Source organism: Alosa alosa, chromosome 19 (genome assembly GCF_017589495.1).
Source record: "Alosa alosa isolate M-15738 ecotype Scorff River chromosome 19, AALO_Geno_1.1, whole genome shotgun sequence".
NCBI classification, from domain to species: domain Eukaryota; kingdom Metazoa; phylum Chordata; class Actinopteri; order Clupeiformes; family Clupeidae; genus Alosa; species Alosa alosa.
Genome location: NC_063207.1, coordinates 3,207,497 through 3,230,041, shown reverse-complemented (window position 1 = coordinate 3,230,041; position 22,545 = coordinate 3,207,497). Strand labels below are relative to the sequence as shown.

The 22,545-nt window shown below is 41.7% G+C and overlaps 2 long non-coding RNA genes across 3 annotated transcripts in view; both read right to left on the bottom strand.

Moving 5' to 3' along the window:
- Positions 1-784: 784 nt before the first annotated feature.
- LOC125284443 lies at positions 785-5,671 on the bottom strand. The gene is made up of 3 exons (XR_007191863.1): positions 5,519-5,671; positions 4,838-5,107; positions 785-2,022 (listed from the first exon to the last, which is right to left on the bottom strand). It is a non-coding gene; the product is annotated as an uncharacterized LOC125284443 (long non-coding RNA).
- Positions 5,672-5,704: 33 nt separating this feature from the next.
- Positions 5,705-22,545, bottom strand: part of LOC125284253 — a 34,941-nt gene continuing 18,100 nt past the window's right edge. For both annotated transcript variants that reach the window (XR_007191843.1, XR_007191842.1), the window contains 3 exons: positions 7,376-7,618; positions 6,695-6,964; positions 5,705-5,789 (listed from right to left, as the gene is read on the bottom strand). This is a non-coding gene — a long non-coding RNA (uncharacterized LOC125284253). The remainder of the gene's footprint in view (positions 5,790-6,694; positions 6,965-7,375; positions 7,619-22,545) is intronic.

The window sequence follows — 22,545 nt, the reverse complement described above, 5'->3', positions numbered from 1 at the left end:
AACTGTGGGTTACAGAAGCATCAAAGGTGAAGGGAGAGGGGGGCATTTTTGATTTAAATGAATTGAGACATAGTAAGATTAATTTGACAATATAAAGCACTATACAGATTGTACATGAAAAAGGTTGTCATGCATGGATTCCCAAGAGTCCAAGCTTTCAAATTGTGTATATTATTACTATGCTACATAGCAATATGGAGCATACAATTGATTTAGAATACTGGGTGGAGATGGGGGAGGGTGGTAAGTGTTCCGTGAGTGGAACACTGAGTTTCTTCACTGGCTCCCAGTCAAACACAGGATCAATTTCAAAATACTTCTACTCACATACAGAGCACTTAATAACATCGCCTCTCCATACCTCTCAACCTCCTCATCCGCCACACTCACGCCCACCACCTCAGATCCGTCGATGCGAACACACTCAAGACCATTCAGAACTAAGTTGTTTGTAATCAGCTACATACCTTCCTCAACGAAAACAGTATTCTCGAAAAATTCCATCAGGTTTTAGATCAAATCACAGCACAGAAACGGCCCTAGTAAAAATAGTCAATGATCTCAGACTTTGGGGTGGTTTTGTTATAAAACATTATCAAACGTTGGGCACCTGATGCAAAAATGTGGTTTGTATGTTTCTTAATCAGTCATGGGTGTGTTTTGGGCGTAACATCATTTAAATTGAATTAATGGACTAATGGAATCAGATTGATTTTGTAAAAAAAGAATCCTGATACACGATCCAGTAATTTTGGCCAGTATTACAATGATCCCAAGTATCAGGTCAGCAAATGCCTTATGTTTTATTAATCAATTACGGCAGTTGAATGATCTGGTAAAAATACACAGTGCATGAAGTAGCTGCAAAAGAGCTTCTTCATTTCTTCCATATGTTTCTGAATCATTACCGAAGGGGTTATAATGTTATATTATGTAGATAGAAAGATATATATATCCATACATTTTCCATTCATGTTCCATAGTACAACACCACATATAAACACAACACCACATATAACATGTAACATGTATGTCCCATCCACCCATTGACATATATCCCATCCACACAGCATCTAACAGATAAAGCAAGTGACATATATCGGATATCCCAAAAAACATTCAACACCAAGAACACATCACACATTAAGACACCCAAAGTGAAAAACTTAAGTCTAGACACATCAAAGTGAAAAACATATGTCTAGACACATCAAAGTGAAAAACATATGTCTAGACACATCAAAGTGAAAAACATAAAGTCTAGACACATCAAAGTGAAAAACATAAGTCTAGACACATCAAAGTGAAAAAGTCTAGACACATCAAAGTGAAAAACATAAGTCTAGACACATCAAAGTGAAAAAGTCTAGACACATCAAAGTGAAAAACATAAGTCTAGACACATCAAAGTGAAAAACATAAGTCTACAAGGCAGTACTGAGGTGATGGTGGCAGCATTACAGTTTGTTTAGCACTGTGATGGCGGTGGGGACAAAGCTGTTTAGCACTGTGATGGCGGTGGGGACAAAGCTGTTTAGCACTGTGATGACGGTGGGGACAAAGCTTTTTTTTGAAGGTAGCTGTAGCACAGCCATAAAATACAGTACAATATTAGTTGGAACACATTTTTTTATAAATTAAAAGTAGATACATGCATAGAAGAAAAATAATAACACAATTCAGCAGAAATTTCATCTGCGCTTCATACGCTGCTTAGGCACAGTAGCCACGTAACTGCACAGCTTTCTAGCACAGCTTTCTGATTGGTCTACACATTATACACTACGCACTTTTATGCGAAGTTCAGACATTGACGAGAAAGGAGCACCATGGCAAGAGCCAGTGGGAGAGCCGGCACTGACCGGTCCCTTGGAGCGGAGCTAGAGGTCGTCTGGGCAGCTGTTGTAACCGTAGCCGAGCTAGAGGTCGTCTGGGCAGCTGTTGTAACCGTAGCCGAGCTAGAGGTCGTCTGGGCAGCTGTTGTAAACGTAGCTGGAGCCGAAGTAGCCGTCGTAGAAGAAACTACGTTGGGTGCAGTGGTGTCAAAATGTTTCAGGTACACCAAACAACAAAGAAAAGCAATCTTGTAAATATTTAATATACTGTGATCATTTTAAAAACAAATAACTTAATTGAAGGTACTGTCAGCAATTCTAGGTGATTTCTACCCCATAACACTTTTTGTCACATTCCTGAAGAAAATACAGTGCATGAAAATGCAAAAAATATGATGTAAAATATTATAGAGTAAAAACAAACTATATTGGTTGCTAGGTAGATGAGGTTTAATATAGTTAGAATGACTGAACAGTTAAATAGGTGGATAGTTTAAATGGTTAAATTATGTGCTAGGGAGATGAGGTTTAATATAGTTGGAATGACTCAACAGTTATATAGGTGGATAGTTTAAATGGTTAAATTATTTGCTCGGTAGATAAGGTTTAATATAGTTGGAATGACTGAACAGTTAAATAGGTGGATGAGGTAGATGAGGTTTAATATAGTTGGATCGACTGAACCAGGTAGATGAGGTTTAATATAGTTGGAATGACTGAACTATGTAGATGAGGTTTAATATAGTTGGAATGACTCAACAGTTAAATAGGTGGATAGTTTAAAAGGTTAAATTATTTGCGAGGCAGATGAGGTTTAATATAGTTGGAATGACTGAACTATGTAGATGAGGTTTAATATAGTTGGAATGACTGAACTATGTAGATGAGGTTTAATATAGTTGGAATGACTCAACAGTTAAATAGGTGGATAGTTTAAAAGATTAAATTATTTGCTAGGTAGATGAGGTTTAATATAGTTTGAATGACTGGACAGTTAAATAGGTGGATAATTTAAATGGTTAAATTATTTGCTAGGTAGATGGGGTTTAATATAGTTGGAATGACTGAACTAGGTAGATGAGGTTTAATATAGTTGGAATGACTGAACAGTTAAATAGGTGGATAGTTTAAAAGATTAAATTATTTGCTAGGTAGATGAGGTTTAATATAGTTTGATTGACTGGACAGTTAAATAGGTGGATAATTTAAATGGTTAAATTATTTGCTAGGTAGATGAGGTTTAATATAGTTGGAATGACTGAACTAGGTAGATGAGGTTTAATATAGTTGGAATGACTGAACAGTTAAATAGGTGGATAGTTTAAATGGTTAAATTATTTAATAGGGAATTAAATTGGATAGTTTAAATGGTTAAATTATTTAATAGGACTTTTTTAAAACAGTTGTGGACAGAGGAAACAGTTGAACAGAATGTGCAGTCTTAAGAGAATGAGTTTGTATGTTTAAAGCCTGAGAAACTGACAGTTGATGCAGGTGGCCTGGCCACCTGGCCTAGGAAGAATTGCTTAACGGCCCGATTGTGATGTCATCAGCCCATGTTAAGTCTATGGGGAAATTTTCAGTAGTTTTTAATTAATAGTTTAAAAAGTATAAAAGTTACAAAGATTAAAAATACAAAGCTCACATGTCCTAAGTAAGACCTACGTAACATAGTTTGAATGAAGTGTCTACGTTAAACGGTTGAAGCTGCATTAACTGTGTTAGAAGAAGAACTAGAAAACACAATTCCAGGGAATTACCAGTGCATGAAAATGCAAAACATATGGTGTGAAATATATTGTTAAAACAGATGATGTGCTAATTGGCAACCAACATGATGAGGTTTAATATAGTTGGAATGACTGAACTAGGTAGATGAGGTTTAATATAGTTGGAATGACTGAACAGTTAAATAGGTAGATAGTTTAAATGGAACTAGGTAGATGAGGTTTAATATAAATGACTGAACAGTTAAATAGGTAGATAGTTTAAATGGTTAAATTATTTGCTAGGTAGATGAGGTTTAATATAGTTGGAATGACTGAACAGTTGAAACAGTTGAACAGGATGGGTATTCTCTGAAGAGAATGAGACTGGTTGATTAAAGCCTGAGAAACTGACAGTTGATGCAGGTGGCCTGGAAGCACAGTACAGTGCATTTTCATGCACTGTAATAAGAAGATGCCTAGGAAGAACAGTACAGTGCATTTTCATAAACTATAATAAGAGCTGTATGGTTACTTGTTAAAGAAATACTGTACATGGTTATGGGTTAAAATAAATACTGTACATGGTTATGGGTTAAAGAAATACTGTACATGGTTATGGGTTAAAAGAAAGAACATGTATATCAGAGAATCCTTGGGATCCTGGAAAAAAAGTTTAGATTTTACAGGGGAGGAGCTGTGGTGTTCTGAATACAAAAATAACTAAAAGGTTTTAGTTTTGTAGTTTTGCCATCTGTGATTGGTAATGAGATAATGGAGGTCTCTGGTTGTTTTGTTCTGATTGTTTTGTTCACTAAAGTATAAATACGACGACGCTCTCTTGGTATTGTGATGTTGGCTAAAGAAGTCTGTGTTTAATAAAAGCAAACTTTGATTTCATACCCTGCCGTGTGATATTCCAGTTGTGCTGCTTAAACAAGTTTAGAACATTTTTATTAGTGTGCAATACACGACAGTAAACCCTTTGTTTTTCTAGGGAGCAGCAATCCTAAAATGTTGGCCTACATCTGTGAAAAAATAGCTGATGGCAATATTTCCGTTGACTTTATATGGGAATATTTGATTCAGACTTATAGATTCAAGTAGCATGTAGCTGTTTCTAATCTTAGGTCTTTGATTAAAAGGTTTTTCTTTTTCAGCGAGGGAATACAGCTGACATCAACTAAATTATACCCATATAATTTATCCAGTAAGATGCAAAACATCTGTAGTTCACAGAGGAACCATTATGATATAAGTAACAGTCAAAACATTTCAACTCATGGTATGACTAACCAGTTGTTAAGGAGATTGTTGTCGGATTTGTATGTGGCGTTACTGATGTTGATGGGACATTTGGTGTTGATGTTACTGGGGATGTGATGGCCTCTGAAGTAGATGTAGGAGTTGTAGCTGCTTGTGAAGATGAAGCAGAGATAGCGACTGATGTTGAAGCCTGTGTGCTAAAGGTTATTGATTCCGTGAATAGAGATGTTGAATGGGACGTTAGAGGTGATGTTGAGATGGGTTCTGATGTTGATGATTGTGCTGGTGTTGAGATGGAGCCTATGGTAGAAACTAGAGTTAGTGCTGGTGTTTGGGTGTTTTGTAATATTTAAGGTGATGTTGAAGATAAAGCACTTGGGTAATTTGTATGAGGTAAACCCTTTGTTTTTCTAGGGAGCAGCAATCCTAAAATGTTGGCCTACATCTGTGAAAAAATAGCTGATGGCAATATTTCCGTTGACTTTATATGGGAATATTTGATTCAGACTTATAGATTCAAGTAGCATGTAGCTGTTCTAATCTTAGGTCTTTGATTAAAGGTTTTTCTTTTTCAGCGAGGGAATACAGCTGACATCAACTAAATTATACCCATATAATTTATCCAGTAAGATGCAAAACATCTGTATTTCACAGAGGAACCATTATGATATAAGGAACAGTCAAAACATTTGAACTCATGGTATGACTAACCAGTTGTTAAGGAGATTGTTGTCGGATTTGTATGTGGCGTTACTGATGTTGATGGGACATTTGGTGTTGATGTTACTAGGGATGTGATGGCCTCTGAAGTAGATGTAGGAGTTGTAGCTGCTTGTGGAGATGAAGCAGAGATAGCGACTGATGTTGAAGCCTGTGTGCTAAAAGGTTATTGATTCTGTGGATAGAGATGTTGAATGGGACGTTTGAGGTGATGTTGAGATGGGTTCTGATGTTGATGATTGTGCTGGTGTTGAGATGGAGCCTATGGTAGAAACTAGAGTTAGTGCTGGTGTTTGGGTGTTTTGTAATATTTAAGGTGATGTTGAAGATAAAGCACTTGGGTAATTTGTATGAGGTAAACCCTTTGTTTTTCTAGGGAGCAGCAATCCTAAAATGTTGGCCTACATCTGTGAAAAAATAGCTGATGGCAATATTTCCGTTGACTTTATATGGGAATATTTGATTCAGACTTACCCATACCCATATAATTTATCCAGTAAGATGCAAAACATCTGTAGTTCACAGAGGAACCATTATGATATAAGTAACAGTCAAAACATTTTAACTCATGCTATGACTAACCAGTTGTTAAGGAGATTGTTGTCGGTTTTGTATGTGGCGTTACTGATGTTGATGGGACATTTGGTGTTGATGTTACTGGGGATGTGATGGCCTCTGAAGTAGATGTAGGAGTTGTAGCTACTTGTGGAGATGAAGCAGAGATAGCGACTGATGTTGAAGCCTGTGTTCTAAAGGTTATTGATTCCGTGGATAGAGATGTTGAATGGGACGTTTGAGGTGATGTTGAGATGGGTTCTGATGTTTGATGAGAGTTAGTGCTGGTGTTTGGGTGTTTTTGTAATATTTGGTGTGTTGAGATGATAAAGCCTCTGGTATAAACTAGAGTTAAAAGTGCTGGTGGCAATATTTTGTTGACTTTATATGGGAAAATGTTATTTAGACTCATACATTCAAGTAGCATGTAGCTGTTCAAATCTTAGGTCTTTGATTAAAGGTTTTTTCTTTTTGAGCAAGGGAATACAGCTGACTTCAACTAAATGATACCCATATAATGTATCCAGTAAGATGCAAAACAACTGTAGTTCACAGAGGAACCATTATGATATAAGTAACAGTCAAAACATTTTAACTCATGGTATGACTAACCAGTTGTTAAAGAGATTGTTGTCGGATTTGTATGTGGCGTTACTGATGTTGATGGGACATTTGGTGTTGATGTTACTAGGGATGTGATGGCCTCTGAAGTAGATGTAGGAGTTGTAGCTGCTTGTGGAGATGGAGCAGAGATAGCGACTGATGTTGAAGCCTGTGTGCTAAAGGTTATTGATTCCGTGGATAGAGATGTTGAATGGGACGTTTGAGGTGATGTTGAGATGGGTTCTGATGTTGATGATTGTGCTGGTGTTGAGATGGAGCCTATGGTAGAAACTAGAGTTAGTGCTGGTGTTTGGGTGTTTTGTAATATTTAAGGTGATGTTGAAGATAAAGCACTTGTGTAATTTGTATGAGGTAAACCCTTTGTTTTTCTAGAGAGCAGCAATCCTAAAATGTTGGCCTTAATCTGTGAAAAAATAGCTGATGGCAATATTTGCGTTGACTTTATATGGGAATATTTCATTCAGACTTATAGATTCAAGTAGCATGTAGCTGTTCTAATCTTAGGTCTTTGATTAAAGGTTTTTCTTTTTCAGCGAGGGAATACAGCTGACATCAACTAAATTATACCCATATAACTTATACAGTAAGATGCAAAACATCTGTATTTCACAGAGGAACCATTATGATATAAGTAACAGTCAAAACATTTCAACTCATGGTATGACTAACCAGTTGTTAAGGAGATTGTTGTCGGATTTGTATGTGGCGTTACTGATGTTGATGGGACATTTGGTGTTGATGTTACTGGGGATGTGATGGCCTCTGAAGTAGATGTAGGAGTTGTAGCTGCTTGTGGAGATGAAGCAGAGATAGCGACTGATGTTGAAGCCTGTGTGCTAAAGGTTATTGATTCCGTGGATGATGTTGAGATGGGTTCTGATGTTGATGATTGTGCTGGTGTAGAGATGGAGCCTATGGTAGAAACTAGAGTTAGTGCTGGTGGCAATATTTTTGTTGACTTTATATGGGAAAATTTGATTCAGACTTACACATTCAAGTAGCATGTAGCTGTTCAAATCTTAGGTCTTTGATTAAAGGTTTTTTCTTTTTGAGCAAGGGAATACAGCTGACTTTGACTAAATGATACCCATATAATGTATACAGTAAGATGCAAAACATCTGTAGTTCACAGAGGAACCATTATGATATGGTGGTAGCACAGGCAAGTCACTGCCTGCTGAGCATTTCTGCTTGCCGCACCTCCGACAGTGCCATTGCGGGCAGCTGCAGGATCATCAGCCAGGAGCCACTCTTCATTGATGTTTCGCTCCATTAATCCCGGAACATCTCACGGTGGTGGAGCAACGGCAGGGACGTCTCCCTACCGCCCCCTGCAGCTAACCCTAGGACCCTTGCTTTCCCCATGCCTGGTCCTTCCTTCTTAACCAAAGCCAGAAGCTTCCCTGCTCAGCCTCCTCAGCCAGGTCTTTCAGGGCCTTTCTGAGTTTGGGGACTGTGACTCCCATGTTCTTCAGGAAGCGCTGGGTGGATGCTCCCACAAACCCCCTACAGCCAACTTCCACCGGGTAGCTGACAGCTGACCACCCAGCCTCTCTGCATTCGGCTGTGAGGTCGTGGTACCTCTCTGCATTCGGCTGTGAGGTCGTGGTTCCTCTCTGCATTCGGCTGTGAGGTCGTGGTTCCAGTCTTTTTTCCTCTCAAAGGCCACCTCCGTTCCTCCCTCCCATGGGACAGTGAGCTCTGCCAAGATTACTGCCCGGGCTGTGGCAGACCAGAGAATAATGTTTGGTCGAAGGTTGGTTGTGGTGATCTCTGTGGGAAACCTGAGCTCCCGATCGAGGTCCACTCTCAGGTTCCACTCAGAACTGCCTGAGAGGGCTGATCTCTGTGGCTGCGTGATGTTAGGGGCCCCTCCTCCCTCTCTGACAAAATGGATCGGCCGGCATGATGGCTGTAAAAGGCGCTCCCTGCGTACCTCCAGGATCTCCACCAGCTCCAGGATCTCCACCACCCTGGGCTGGGTCAGTGCTGCAGGCCTGGATTTGGGGCCCAGGTCTGAGCCATACCACAGACAGAGGTTGTCCTGGGGCACTGGCTTATGAGGAAACCTCAGCCTGGCTTTGATCATGTGAGCCTACAGTCCTGTCCCTCCCTCGTCCTTGTTGGCACTGGCTAAGGGCTTTGATCTGATGGTTCTCCTCTTCTGTCCTGACCACCTCGGAGATCACCAACTCTTTCCTCTCCTTCCTTGTGGCTTTGGACCACATCTTTGGAGCAGTCCCCCACCCCAGGCCAGCTCTCCCTGACTGTGTCCTGCCAACAATCTCTTGGTGTTTCAGCCTGCTGATAGCCTGGTCGACTGCTAGTTCTGCCCTCCACTTGCAACCTGTTCGGACTGGGGCTTTGGTGTTCTGCACAGATGGGTCTGACGAGTCCCTCAGCTCTAGGACAAGCCTCGCCTTCTCCTTTCTGTAGCCCAACAGGATTGACTTCAGTGGCAGTTGAAGTGCATTCTTCCCAAAGAGGCCAACGCTGGAGAGGCTCCGAGGTAAGCCCAGCCACTTCCTGATGTAATTGTTGGCTTTTGAGTCCATCTTCTGTACAGTGGAGGTGGTGATCTCACACATCTTGAGAGGTCACATTAGCCGCCTATATAAGGTGAATTGGTAGCACCAGATCTTGACTTTACCAGGCAGAAGGCTCTTGTCGGTCCGTGTCAGACCTTCTGTAAGTTGTAACATCACTGTATTAGCCATATGCTGATCTGACAAGTCGGCTGTATACAGTTTCCCAAGGCTCCATATGGTGACGTGTTGCCTGAACACCAACCGTATGGATCACAGAGCAGTAGCACAAAATCAATACGTCTTACAAGGCGAAAACGCAGAAAGGCTAGATTCAGCGCTAGCGATCAAGGTAATCTCTCTGATCTAGAAAATATGATTAGACAAATTAGGAAAGAAACTGACCAGGAATTGAATCGTAATGTTAAACCAATGACCTTGCAACCTACTCTTGAATTGGGTTCACCTGAAAGCGTGGAAGTGAATGAATGTGCTGAGATAGATGTTGAACAATGTGCTGGATTACTGAACCAGATTACCCTGACCTCAGGAATACTTGATGATTATTGAATGTGAATAAAAGAATGGAAAATGAACCATAACTGCAAACAATGACCTCATAATAAATAATAAAGTGCGATGAATGAAATGTGTCATTACAAGTATTTTAGTAGCCTGACCTTGTAAAGTCTAGGGAATTATGCATGTAAAGAATTGTATGTCTCAAACTGTGAAATGGATAAAGTGCCTTAAACTGTTTAAATGAATGTATTCAGATTGCATTGTGTGAAGAGTTAATGCCATAAGCGTTTGTAACCTGTAAAAATGTAACCGATCTCTCTTGATGACTGTAAGTGTATGTTGTTAAATGTAATGTGTCACTTTGTTATAATTGCCATTGAATGTAAACTGTTTGTGTAACCTCTGGAAACTATCTGTAAACCTGAATGTAATGTAGCATCTCCGAAATGTAACCCGGAGAAGTATGTTAATGTGTGTCATCTTAAATTGTTGGTTAAAATCAGTGACTTCTAGAATGTATTAGCTATCGTGAGAATATTCCCAGCTATCGTGAGAATTTTCCCAGCTACCGTGAGAATATTCCCAGCCATCGTGGGAACTTCTAGAAGGTTCTAAACTGTTGTGGGAAAATAGGATTGATTTGTCTCAGGAATGTGTGGGGGAGGTCAAGTCCACCTAGTATAAATAGGGGCCAAACTAAACGATCGGGCTGCTGCTTCTCTTTTCTTCTACTGCTACGTGCTTTTTGCTGTTACGCTTGATTGTTAGGATTCGTTATCGGTACTTCGTTGAGAAGCAAAGTGTTGGAACTTTGTGCCAGGCTGAAGCTGCGGACCGTAACTCCGCACCACCTGTTGCCGGGATCGCACTGCTACTCCGACAGTGAGAGACTGCAGAACGATAATCAGCGGATTTTTCCCTTTTTGAGGACTTATTCTTTTTTTTCTTATATACCCTTTTTCTCCGTTGGTGGATTACTATTGTATTCTCTTCTCCGTTTGTGGATTTACTACTTTTATTGTATTCTCTTTTGTGGATTTACTCTTTTCATATTTTCTACAACATTGTAACCTGCAAGTGGATATTACGCCGCATTTTGTTAACATCACCAAAGTGCTGAAAAGTAAAGAACTCATTTAACCTTGGCATCCAATTCTTCAAGCAGTATTTTTGTCTTTTCTTGGTTTTTCTATGAATTCCAGCAGGAGGGTAAGATAACTGGTTTCTTCTGTGGTTATTCATCTGCTTTGTCTAAGACTTGGGTTAGTTAGACTTTAGTACTGCTGGACGGTAATAAAATCTCCATCCTTATAAAACCTGAGCAAGAAGTAGCCTATAACCTGTGTCTCTAGAAAAACTCTAGGGTCAAACATCTTTGCACGTTAGCCAACTGTTCGAGACCTAGGCGTAGTCACTCATTTCATAAACATCTCAATAAATCCACCATGGAAGCCCGATCAACTTCCAAGGGGGATATTTAAAATAGGAGTAATAGGTTATCTACGCCGCAGAGGGAAGGCGACGACGACTTATTTCGCCAGTAGTAGGTCCCTGCTATCTACAATAACCTCTAGAGGGTATCGTGGGTCTTACCTGCCTAGGCCTGGGGTTACGTCTGAGAAACGGCTGACGTTGACTAGGTTCTGGGAGTTACCTGCAGGGGGCAACACAACGGGTTGTTCTGCCAGTGTTGGGATCTTCTCACTGTTCACTGTGAAAGATATGTGATCATTTCTGGCTCCTTTGCGTATGGAGAGACTCCGGGACTTGGAAGGTTTTATCCTCATCCTGGCCCAACTAAGGAGTTCTTCAAACCTCTTCATTAGCCGATTGGTACAGGCTGCTGTTTGAAGAAGGGTGGTTACATCATCCATGTAACTCCGCAGGGCTGGCAGTCGTTGGCCTGACTGTCCTCTCACCCCTCGGACCATCTGTCTCCCACCAATGAGAATGATTTCAAAGGCTGCAGTGAAGAGGATAGGAGAGATTGAGCAACCCATTGCGATGCCTTTCTCTAGGTGGTGCCAGCCTGTCGTTGCATCCTGTGTTGTGTAGCAAACAGTGAAGCTGTTGAAGTAGTTGGAAATGAGGTTCCGAATACTTGGTGGTATGTGAAAGAATTCCAGGCCAAAGGTGATTAGCTGATGGGGAACAGAACCACTCTGGCATCCCTGCTGGACTGTCGCTTCTCCTGAATGCGAAGTCTGAGTTTGTCCTGCGTCAGGCCTAGTCGGTTCACTTCGCCCGGTTGACCGCGGTTACGGCGCAGCTCGATCTGGACCACAGGAAGAGAAGTAACAGAGTCAGACTGGAAAAATGTATATAAACCAAAGTCCTTTTAGGCAAGTCCCTCCACCCGGTGGCCATCTTGCAACATACTCTGGGCAGTTATCGGGTACCTATTTTCCTATTCAAGTGAATGGGGAGGCATACAGGAAAGGGTGGGATATGTAAAGTATATGTATGCATTCTCCAGATCCAGCCAAACTACATGGAGGTCTTGCTTTTCCCGCTTGGCTGTCTGAATCTCTGAATCTGCTCCCAGATCATGGTTGAGTGTTCGCAACTGGTGCCAATGTAACCTGGGATGCCTGCCTTCTGGCAACTGGTGTCAATGTAACCTGGGATGCCTGCCTTCTGGCAACTGGTGTCAATGTAACCTGGGATGCCTGCCTTCTGGCAACTGGTGCCAATGTAACCTGGGATGCCTTCTGGAAACTGGTGTCAATGTAACCGTTGTTCAGAAGGTAGTTGGTTAAGCGCTTTGCCACCACAGAAAAGAATATTTTCCCCTTCACGTTTAGAAGTGCAATGCCTCTGAACTGGTTGATGTTGCAGGAATTTTGTTCTTTTGGGATGAAGGTTGTCACGGCTCGGCTCCATTCTGAGGGGATGTTCTGGGCCTTCCATGCTACTCTCATTAGCCTCCAGAGCAGCTTCAGCACCATGGGGCAGTTCTTATAAACCTTGTAGGGCACGCCATTGGGACCTGGTGCAGAGGCAGACCTTACCCTGTCTACCACTAATTTGAGTTCAGACCACTTGGGCGGTGTCGTGTCGAAATCAACGACTGGCTCAGCAGTGCGAGGCACATGCCCTGGCGACCCAATCGGGATGTTCTTCTCCTGGTCGGTTAGCTGGTTCTTGATGTGTTCCTCAAGTTCCTGCTCAGTGGCTTCCAGCCTCCCGCTCTTCTTCTCTTCCAACAGGCTTCGGGCAAATCTGAAAGGATCCCGAAAGAAACTCGCTCGCTCCTTTTCTTATATAAGTAACAGTCAAAACATTTTAACTCATGGTATGACTAACCAGTTGTTAAGGAGATTGTTGTTGGATTTGTTTGTGGCGTTACTGATGTTGATGGGACATTTGGACAGTCCTCAGGTGCGAAAGATAGGTATAGTTGAGTAACATCTGCATTGCAGTGATAGTTAAATCTATTGGAGTGAATGATCTCACTCAAGGAAGTGGATCAGCCTATGATCAGCCTTCTCCCTCTACACTAATGACTGCACCTCAAAGGACCTGTCTGTAAAACGCCAAAGTTTGCAGGTGACATGTCACCACCGTCATTGGTTTGATCCAGGATGGTGACGAGTCTGCCTACAGATAGGAGGTGGAACAGCTGGTCCAATGGTGCAGTCAGAACCACCTGGAGCTAAACCCCCAGAAGACTGTGGAGATGACTGTGAACTTTAGGAGAAGCCCCCCCCCACCACCACCACCATTCAGAACGACACAGTGTTCACTGTGGGTTCCTTCTTTAGGTTCCTGGAATCAACAATTTCACCCTAATCGACCCTAATCTCCCATCACCATCCCCACCCCGTCATCCCACCACCCACTCAAACTCCACAGGATCCCCTGAATACCCATCTCCATCCCCACCCAAGCACATGATGTTCCCTGCAAGAATGGAGAGACTGCTACCAGTAGCCATGCAGAGTTTTACTAGCCCAAGATCATTGGCACCAAAGAAGCGAAGGGCACCTCCACCCCCTCGCCCTCCCCCTCCCCGTTTAGAAGGATCTCTTAAGCAGCAGCAACCTCTTAGTTCATTTTCTCAGCCGGCATATAGCATGGAATGTGCAGTGGAAAATACAGATGGCAGCAGCAGGGGACAATTATATGATGACTGTATTGCATGATATTCTCAGGGTCCCTGCAATATAAATGGTACTAGTTTTGAGAACATGCCGGGACCCAGTAAGCCCATGACATTCTCTATTCCTGTATTGACAAGAAATAGAACACAAATGCATTGAGCTTATAGGGTAAACCTGTCCAATCTCCTACCCGTACCACATCAACCTCAGATTTCCCCCATGGATCATATTTCCCCAACACTTACAGCAAAACTAGCACTCCTAAATATCAGATCTCTTTCAAACAAATCGTTCTTAATTAATGATCTAATTTGCACACACAACCTTGATTTTTTACTTTTAACTGAGACATGATTAGATCAAGCAAACAGTGCTGCTACTCTCATCGAATCAGCTCCCCCAAACTTCAGTTTCTTGAGTGCTACCAGAGCAAATAAAAGAGGTGGGGGGATAGCCACAATTTTCAAGACGTCTTTTCAGTGCAATCAGTCGTCATTCGGTGACTTTACTTCATTTGAATATCTGTGTGCATGCATTAAGTCTTCTCCTCAGATTTTATTACTGACAATTTACAGGCCTCCAAAACATTCAGCTAAAGTTTTTCTTGAAGAGCTAGGTGAACTGCTATCAGTTGTTTGCATACAGTTTGACTGTCTTATTATATCAGGGGATCTAAACTTGCATGTGGATAATCCTGAAAACAATTATGCCAAGGAATTCATTGCACTAATCAATAATTTCTCCCTAACACAGCATGTACAGGGGCCAACACACTCTCTCGGCCATACCCTCGACCTTGTTATCACAAAGGGTCTCGATGTCTCTACAGCTGTTAAAGACCTGGCCTTATCTGATCATTTCTGCGTGTTCTTTGATGTGTCTATGTCCCCACACACTCAAAACACAGCTATGATGGTAAAAAGGAGAATCATAAATGATCAGACAAGTGCTCTCTTTGAGCAAGCACTTTCACTAAAGTCAAGTCAACTGTCAGACTCTGAAGACTTATTTGATCACTTTAATGCAAAAATGGCAAACATGGATGACATTGCTCCATTACAATTCAAGAAAGTTAAGGACAAACAGAAAGCACCATGGAGGCAAAATCCAGCAGTTAAACTTCTAAAAAGAGAGTGTAGGAAGACTGAAAGAAAGTGGCGTAAATACAGACTTCAGATCCACTATGAAATCCATAAAGAGATACTCCGCACATATAACTCTGAAATATGCAAAGCAAGACAGTCTTTCTTTTCTAACATTATCAATAGAAGTTCAAATAACACTCGTATTCTATTTTCAACTGTTGATAAGTTAACAAATCCCCCTCACAATTAGCCTGAACTTCTCTCAACTAATAAATGCAATGAGTTTTCATCTTTTTTTAAAGGTAAAATTGACAAAATCAGACTCAACATATCTGCTCAATTACAAATTCAACAACCTGAACTTCCAGCAACAAACAGAGGGAAACTAAACTTGATGTCAGAGTTCAGATTGATAGACTACGAAACACTTGAAAAAACGGTACAGAATCTCAGCTCTTCCACAGAACACTCTGCCTACCAATTTCTTCAAAACTGTTTTTCACCTCATAGCGGCGGATGTCCTTCAAATTGTAAATGTATCACTGCTGTCTGGCACTTTTCCTAAGTCACTGAAAACAGCTGTTGTAAAGCCACTTCTCAAGAAGAATGACCTGGATGCCTCCTACCTTTTATTGGCAAAATTATTGAAAAAGTAGTCTTTAATCAATTAACCACCTTCCTAACATCAAATGGGTATTTTGATTACTTTCAGTCTGGTTTTCGGGCAAATCACAGCACTGAAACAGCTCTCATTAAAGTTTCCAATGACATACGCCTCAACACATATTCAGGTAAAACATCAGTCCTAGTGCTACTGGACCTTAGTGCAGCATTTGACACTGTTGATCACAATATTTTACTACACAGACTAGAACACTGGGTTGGATTTACAGGCATAGTTATCAGCTGGCTAAAATCATATTTACTAGAAAGGAGCTTCTTTGTTGCCATCGGAAACTGTACCTCAACACCAACGTCCTTGACCTGTGGTGTTCCCCAGGGGTCGATCTTGGGGCCACTATTATTCAACCTCTATATGCTCCCACTTGGACAAATCATTCAAAATAATTTGATTTCATATCATAGCTATGCAGATGACACACAAATTTACTTAGCTCTATCACCAAACGACTATGGTCCTCTTGAATCTATGTGTCAGTGTATAGAACAAATCAAGACCTGGATGTCTCAAAATTTTCTTCAGCTGAACAAAGAAAAAACTGAAGCAATTATATTTGGTAAAAATGAGGAAAGACTTAGGGTTGCCACTCTCCTTGACACAAAAGGGTTGAAGGCAAAGGATACTGTTAAAAATCTTGGTGTATTAATTGACAGTGATCTAAATGTCAACAGCCACATGAAAGCGATAACTAAATCAGCTTTTTACCACCTCAAAAATATTGCCAAACTCAGAGGGCTGATGTCAAAACATGAGTTAGAAAAACTCATTCATGCATTTATCTCCAGCAGGGTTGATTACTGCAATGGACTGTTCACAGGCCTTCCTAAAAAGACTATTAAACAGCTTCAGGTGATACAAAATGCAGCAGCTAGGACTCTAACAAAAACTAAAAGAACTGACCACATTACTCCAATTCTTAAGTCCTTGCACTGGCTTCCAGTAAGTCACAGAATTGACTTTAAAGCACTATTGCTTGTTTATAAATCAGTAAATGGAGCAGGACCTAAATACTTGTCAGACATGCTTCAGCAGTACACACCTTCTTGTCCTCTCAGGTCCCAGGTGAAAAACCTGCTAGTAAAACCTACAGTTAGAACTAAACATGGTGAAGCAGCTTTTAGCTGCTATGCGGCTCAGCTGTGGAACCAACTTTCGGATGACATTAAAAGGCCCCAACTGTAGCCAGTTTTAAATCTAGACTTAAGACCAAACTGTTCTCAGATGCTTTCTGCTAACTGTGCCGAGTTACAAATTCTGAATCTGCCTTGATAATTATTCTACTTTGTCTTTTATTACTTTTTTTTACTACTTTTGCCTTTGTTTTTGCTTACTAATTAGTCTTTATTTTTAAATGATTTTACCTTGTGTTTTATGTTTTCTTTTTATTATGATCTTTACCTTTTAACTATTCTTTGACTATATTGCCCTTCTATGCTTTTATTTGTTATTATTGTTTGGTTTTGTTTATGTAAAGCACATTGAATGACCTCTGTGTATGAAATGTGCTATATAAATAAACTTGACTTGACTTGACAGGACCTAAAATGGTCTCCTCAAGTTCACTTTGTCCAGAAAAAGGCCAAGCAGAGGTTAGGTGCTGCAGACCACTTTCTACTCAGCCATCAATCAGTCTGTCATCTGCACCTCCATCACTGTCTGGTGTTGGTCAGCCACCAAACGGGACAGGGCCAGACTACAACGGACAATTAGGGCTGCAGAGAGGATCATTGGAGCTGACCTTTCCTCCATCCAGGACCTGTACCAGTCCAAGGTCAGGAAAAGGGCAGCAAAAATCTCTGCAGACCCCTCACATCCTGGTCACAAACTGTTCAACCTCTTTCCCTCTGGTAGGCGATACAGGGCACTGTTCGCCAAAACAAAGACAGCTTCTTTCCCCAAGCAGTCACTCTGTTGAACGCTCAGAAATAGTCCCCACCCTTACACTGTGAGTGTTGTACTTTGAGAGCAAAGATTAACCGGAGTCAAATTCCTTGTTTGTTTTACGCAAACCTGGCCAATAAAGCTAATTCTGACTCTGATCACTTCTGACAAATAAAGTGTCAGCTAGCTGTCTAGTCTATGATCACTTTTGACAAATAAAGTGTCAGCTAGCTGTCTAGTCTATGATCACTTTTGACAAATAAAGTGTCAGCTAGCTGTCTAGTCTATGATCACTTCTGACAAATAAAGTGTTAGCTAGCTGTCTAGTCTATGATCACTTCTGACAAATAAAGTGTCAGCTAGCTGTCTAGTCTATGATCACTTCTGACAAATAAAGTGTTAGCTAGCTGTCTAGTTCTGCCTGCTGCGTGACTTGGCCTTCAGGACATGACAAGTCCAGTTTCATTGTCTCATGATCCATAACCGTCCCTTTGAAATGAATGACAGAGTTAAAGTTAGGGTGACTCTGGTGTAAAGAATGATCAAATGAATTGTAGCTTGTAAATGATGCGGTATTTGAAGGGGAGCCAATGAAGTTGCTGCAGGACAGGTGTTATGTGACTGATGGAGGGGGTTCTGGTAATGATGCGGGCAGCAGAGTTTTGGACCAGTTGTAGTTTATGGATGGATTTGTCAGGTAAACCATAGAGAAGAGAGTTGCAATAGTCTAGGCGAGGACTTTAGAGAGGATGGATTTGGTGCCAATAAGGAGGAGTTCAGTTTTGTCACTGTTGACCTTGAGAAAGTTTAGGGAAAACCAGGATCTGATTTCCTGAAGACAGTTGGATAGAGAGATGGGAGGGAGGAATGTGGTGGATTTAGTGGATAGGTAGAGCTAGGTGTCATCTGCATAGCAATGGAACTGAATGTTATGTTTACATAAAATATGGCCAAGAGGGAGAAGGTAGATAATGAACAGAAGGGGCCCAAGGACAGAACCTTGGGGAACACCAGAGGAGAGGGGGGAAGAGTGGGATCTAAATGTTTTGAGTTGGACAAACTGAGTACGGCCAGAAAGATATGATTTAAACCAGTGCAGGGGTGTATCAGATAATCCAAGGGAGGCTAGTCGGTCGATGAGAATGGTGTGGGAAATGGTGTCAAAAGCCGCACTCAGGTCCAGGAGGATGAGGATAGTTTAGAGTCCAGAGTCCGCAGCCGTGAAGAGGTCATTGGTTATCTTAACAAGAGCTGTTTCAATGCTATGAAGGGGATGGAAACCTGATTGGAACTGTTCATAGAAACTATTGTGGGAGAGGTGGTCATGAATCTGAGAGGCAACTGTTTTTTCCAGGATTTTTGAAAGGAAGGGGGGTTGGAAATTGGGCGGAGATTGTTGAAGTTGCTGGGGTCAGCTGCAGGTTTCTTGAGAATGGGGGTTATTGCAGCTGATTTGAGGGGTGACGGAACAATACCAGCAATAAGAGAGGAATGGATAATAGCAGTTATAAGAGGGGTCAGGGAGTGAATGCAAGCTTTAACCAGTGTAGTTGGGAGAGGATCAAGTTGGCAGGTTGATGGTTTAGATTTGCGGACAAGGTTGGTTATTTCAGAAGCAGAGGGGAGGGTAAAATCAGAGAAAGGATGACAAGAAGATATGAAAGTCAGAGGATGGTTTGAGGGTTGAGATCTGGGGGGCTAACTGTTGATGAATACGGTCAATTTTAGTATTGAAAAATGTCATAATGGAATTACAGGACTCAGTGGAGTAAAAATTAGGTGGGAGAGAATCAGGTGGGCGTAGTGTTTTATGAACCAGTGAGAAAAGTGCTCGAGAGTTGCCAGAGCCTGATCTGATTAAATCTGTATAATAGTTGGACTTTGCAGTGGAAAGAGAGTCTTTATAGATAAGTAAATGGGTATATAACATTTGTTTGTGGATGGTGAGACCAGTTTTTCTATAGAGGCGTTCCAGTTGGCGACCTCTGGCTTTCAGTTGATGATGTTCAGAAGTAAACCAGGGTGCAGATTGGGAGAAGGAAGCAGTCCGAGTTTTTAATGGGGCCAGGGTATCGAGGAGATGGTGTAGGCCACAATTGTAGTGACTGAGCAGTTCATCAGGGGTGGATGTGAAGTCAATGTTGCGAAGATTGGCAATACTAGAGTCTAAAGCTGCTGGGTCAATGGACTTAATGTTGCGGAAAGAGATTGTACGTGACAGTTTTGTTTTGAACAGTGTCACCTTATATTTATTTTCACACAATACCGTTATACCTGATGGTTAACTTAATCTGTCTAAATCTGCTATTTTAACACAATACCGTGGTCCCTGATGGTTAACATAATCTGTCTAAATCTAAGTAACAGCAGTGCTCGGGGAGCAGTGAGGGGTTAGGTGCCTTGCTCAAGGGCACTTCAGCCGTTCCTACTGGTCGGGGTTCGAACTGGCAACCCTCCGGTTACAGGTCCGAAGTGCTAGCCAGTAGGCCACGGATGCCTCCATTTGCTGTTTCAACACAATACCGTTGTATCTGATGATTGACATAATCTGTCTAAATCTGTTGTTTTAACACAATACCGTTATACCTGATGGTTAACCTCAACTTAATGTCTAAATCTGTTGTTTTAAGTTGACACACACATAAAGACACCCACACGCATAAACACACACACACAGGCAGAAGTGGAAAAGTCCAGCTTCAGAAAGTAAAAGTCCAACCATGTATTTGTTCTACCTGTACACTTAACACCAATTAGCTGCTACCAGGCTGAAGAGTTGTGCTAGTTAGAATCAGCTGGTTGAAGAGTTGTGCTAGTTGGAATCAGCTGGTTAAGGTGAATGATTGGCACAGATATGTGGGAGGACTTTTACTTTCTTTCTAAAGCTGGATTTTTCTGCCTCTTACACAGACACACAATCACACACAAGCATGCACACACACAACACACACAGGGACATAAACACACACACACGCTCGATGGTGTTTATGTCCCTGTGTGTGTTGTGTGTGTGTGTGTGAGCGTGTGGTTTCTTGGTGTTTTATGCCCCCAACATAGTCTTCCAGGCAGCGCTGCCACCGCTGACTTTAGGTGAAAGGCACCTAATCCTAAACCTAACCCCAACCCTAACCTTAACCTATACCTAACCCTAGTGCTTTCCAGGCAGCGCTGGAAAGACTCAACACAGTGCTAGAACTTTTTAAATTTCGATCTTAGAAGTTCTTACCCAAGCTATTTGGCTTTTTTAATATTAAACTTTTAAAATTTTAACTGGAAGCTGTGGAGTTTCCCCTCAAAAACAAGGACAATATATTCTCTCTACAAACCACCAAGGACTTCACCACTGGATCATCGACTTCAGCCTCCTCCATAAACTCATCCTGACAGGTTTTTTCCAACCTTAACACAAGGATTCATTACCACTGGCTGTGCAATAAAGTTTCTACTGGACTCTGAGGCTCACCTAACCGCTTAGGTGAGCCTTTTTACCTGGACTACTGCTTTTACTGAGGTAAGATTTCCCCACAGCTATCCCCTTTTAATCTTGTTTAAGCCTGTTTTGACTCTTTGTTTTCTTACATTTTAGCTATCCCCTTCACATTTTAGTCCTTCTCTTTTAATTAAAACTATATATTGCCCTTCCCTTTTTATATAAGTCATTTTACCCACACCTTTTCTTTGCCCCTTCTATTTTTGTCCACCTGCTCACCCATAACCACACACATTTACTTTAATCTCATTTACCCCCCATGGTTTAGCCTAGCCTTACACTCAGCCTTTTTCCTTATTTCTTCCTTTTTTTTCCTTTTACTCCATTACTTTTAACTTTCCCTTCCTCCTTCCTTAACTTCTTAACCCTACACACACGCGCACGCACGCGCACGCACACGCACACGCACGCGCACACACACGCACGCACGCGCGCGCACGCACGCACACATACACACACACACACGCACACACACATACATACACACACACACACACACGCGCACACACAAACACATTTTTTCCCCTTCTCTCCTGGTCCCTACCCCACATACATTTACACTTCTCATATTTTAATTATATCCTCCTTTTTTAATCTTTTTTAATTATTTCTTTGTTTTTTTACTGCATGTTTTGTCTCCATCCACCCATAACATATCATGTCTGCCACAGTTCCCCTTCCCAAACACTTAGCTAGACCCACTCATAGACATCCCCCCTTAGACCCCAACCCCATCCTAGACCTACTGCACTCCTACCCACCCCCCCTCACACTTACAGAAATGCAATTACCAACCCCACACAGAGAGGCTTTCCTTTACAGTACCCTACCCACTCCTACCTTCACATAACACGTCCTCTCCTACCTATGCCCCCACCCAACACCAGATACATTCACACACATAGACCCCCTGGGCCCACACACACACATATGCATCCACCTTAACCTCCACTAGACCCCCCTCTTAACACACACACACACACCCCACTCCACCACCAGACATGTACACAAACACTCTCAGACATGAACCAGATCCCCTCACACGCCAACAAGCCAAACAATACTTTAAATTAATCCAAGTCACACATCACAAACAGATCACACACACAGCTCTGGATACACACACTTTCTCCACAGGCATGTACAGACAGGTCACCAAACTCACAGAATTCATCAAACCAGCCGCCCCCACACCCCAGACACTAGAACTACTCAGAAACAACACAACACAGTGGATGGAACAGAACATGCAAATTTTACACAACCACTACACCTCACAAATTTTAAATTTTACTACATCTTCAGCACCTTTTAACAACACAGCTTTTCAAATAGCGTGTGGCTGGGCCAGGAAGAGGTACCTAGAAAAAGATTCACCACTCCTCTCTTCCTACAGTTCACCTGGCCCTCAACCCCCTACTCCCCTTTGCCTACACCCTCCTCCCCTATATACCCCCATATATTTTAACATGCCTTTCAGATTTTCCACCACTTTCATCCACAACTTCACCATCACACACAACCACAGACACGTTAGCTCAAACACTTCCC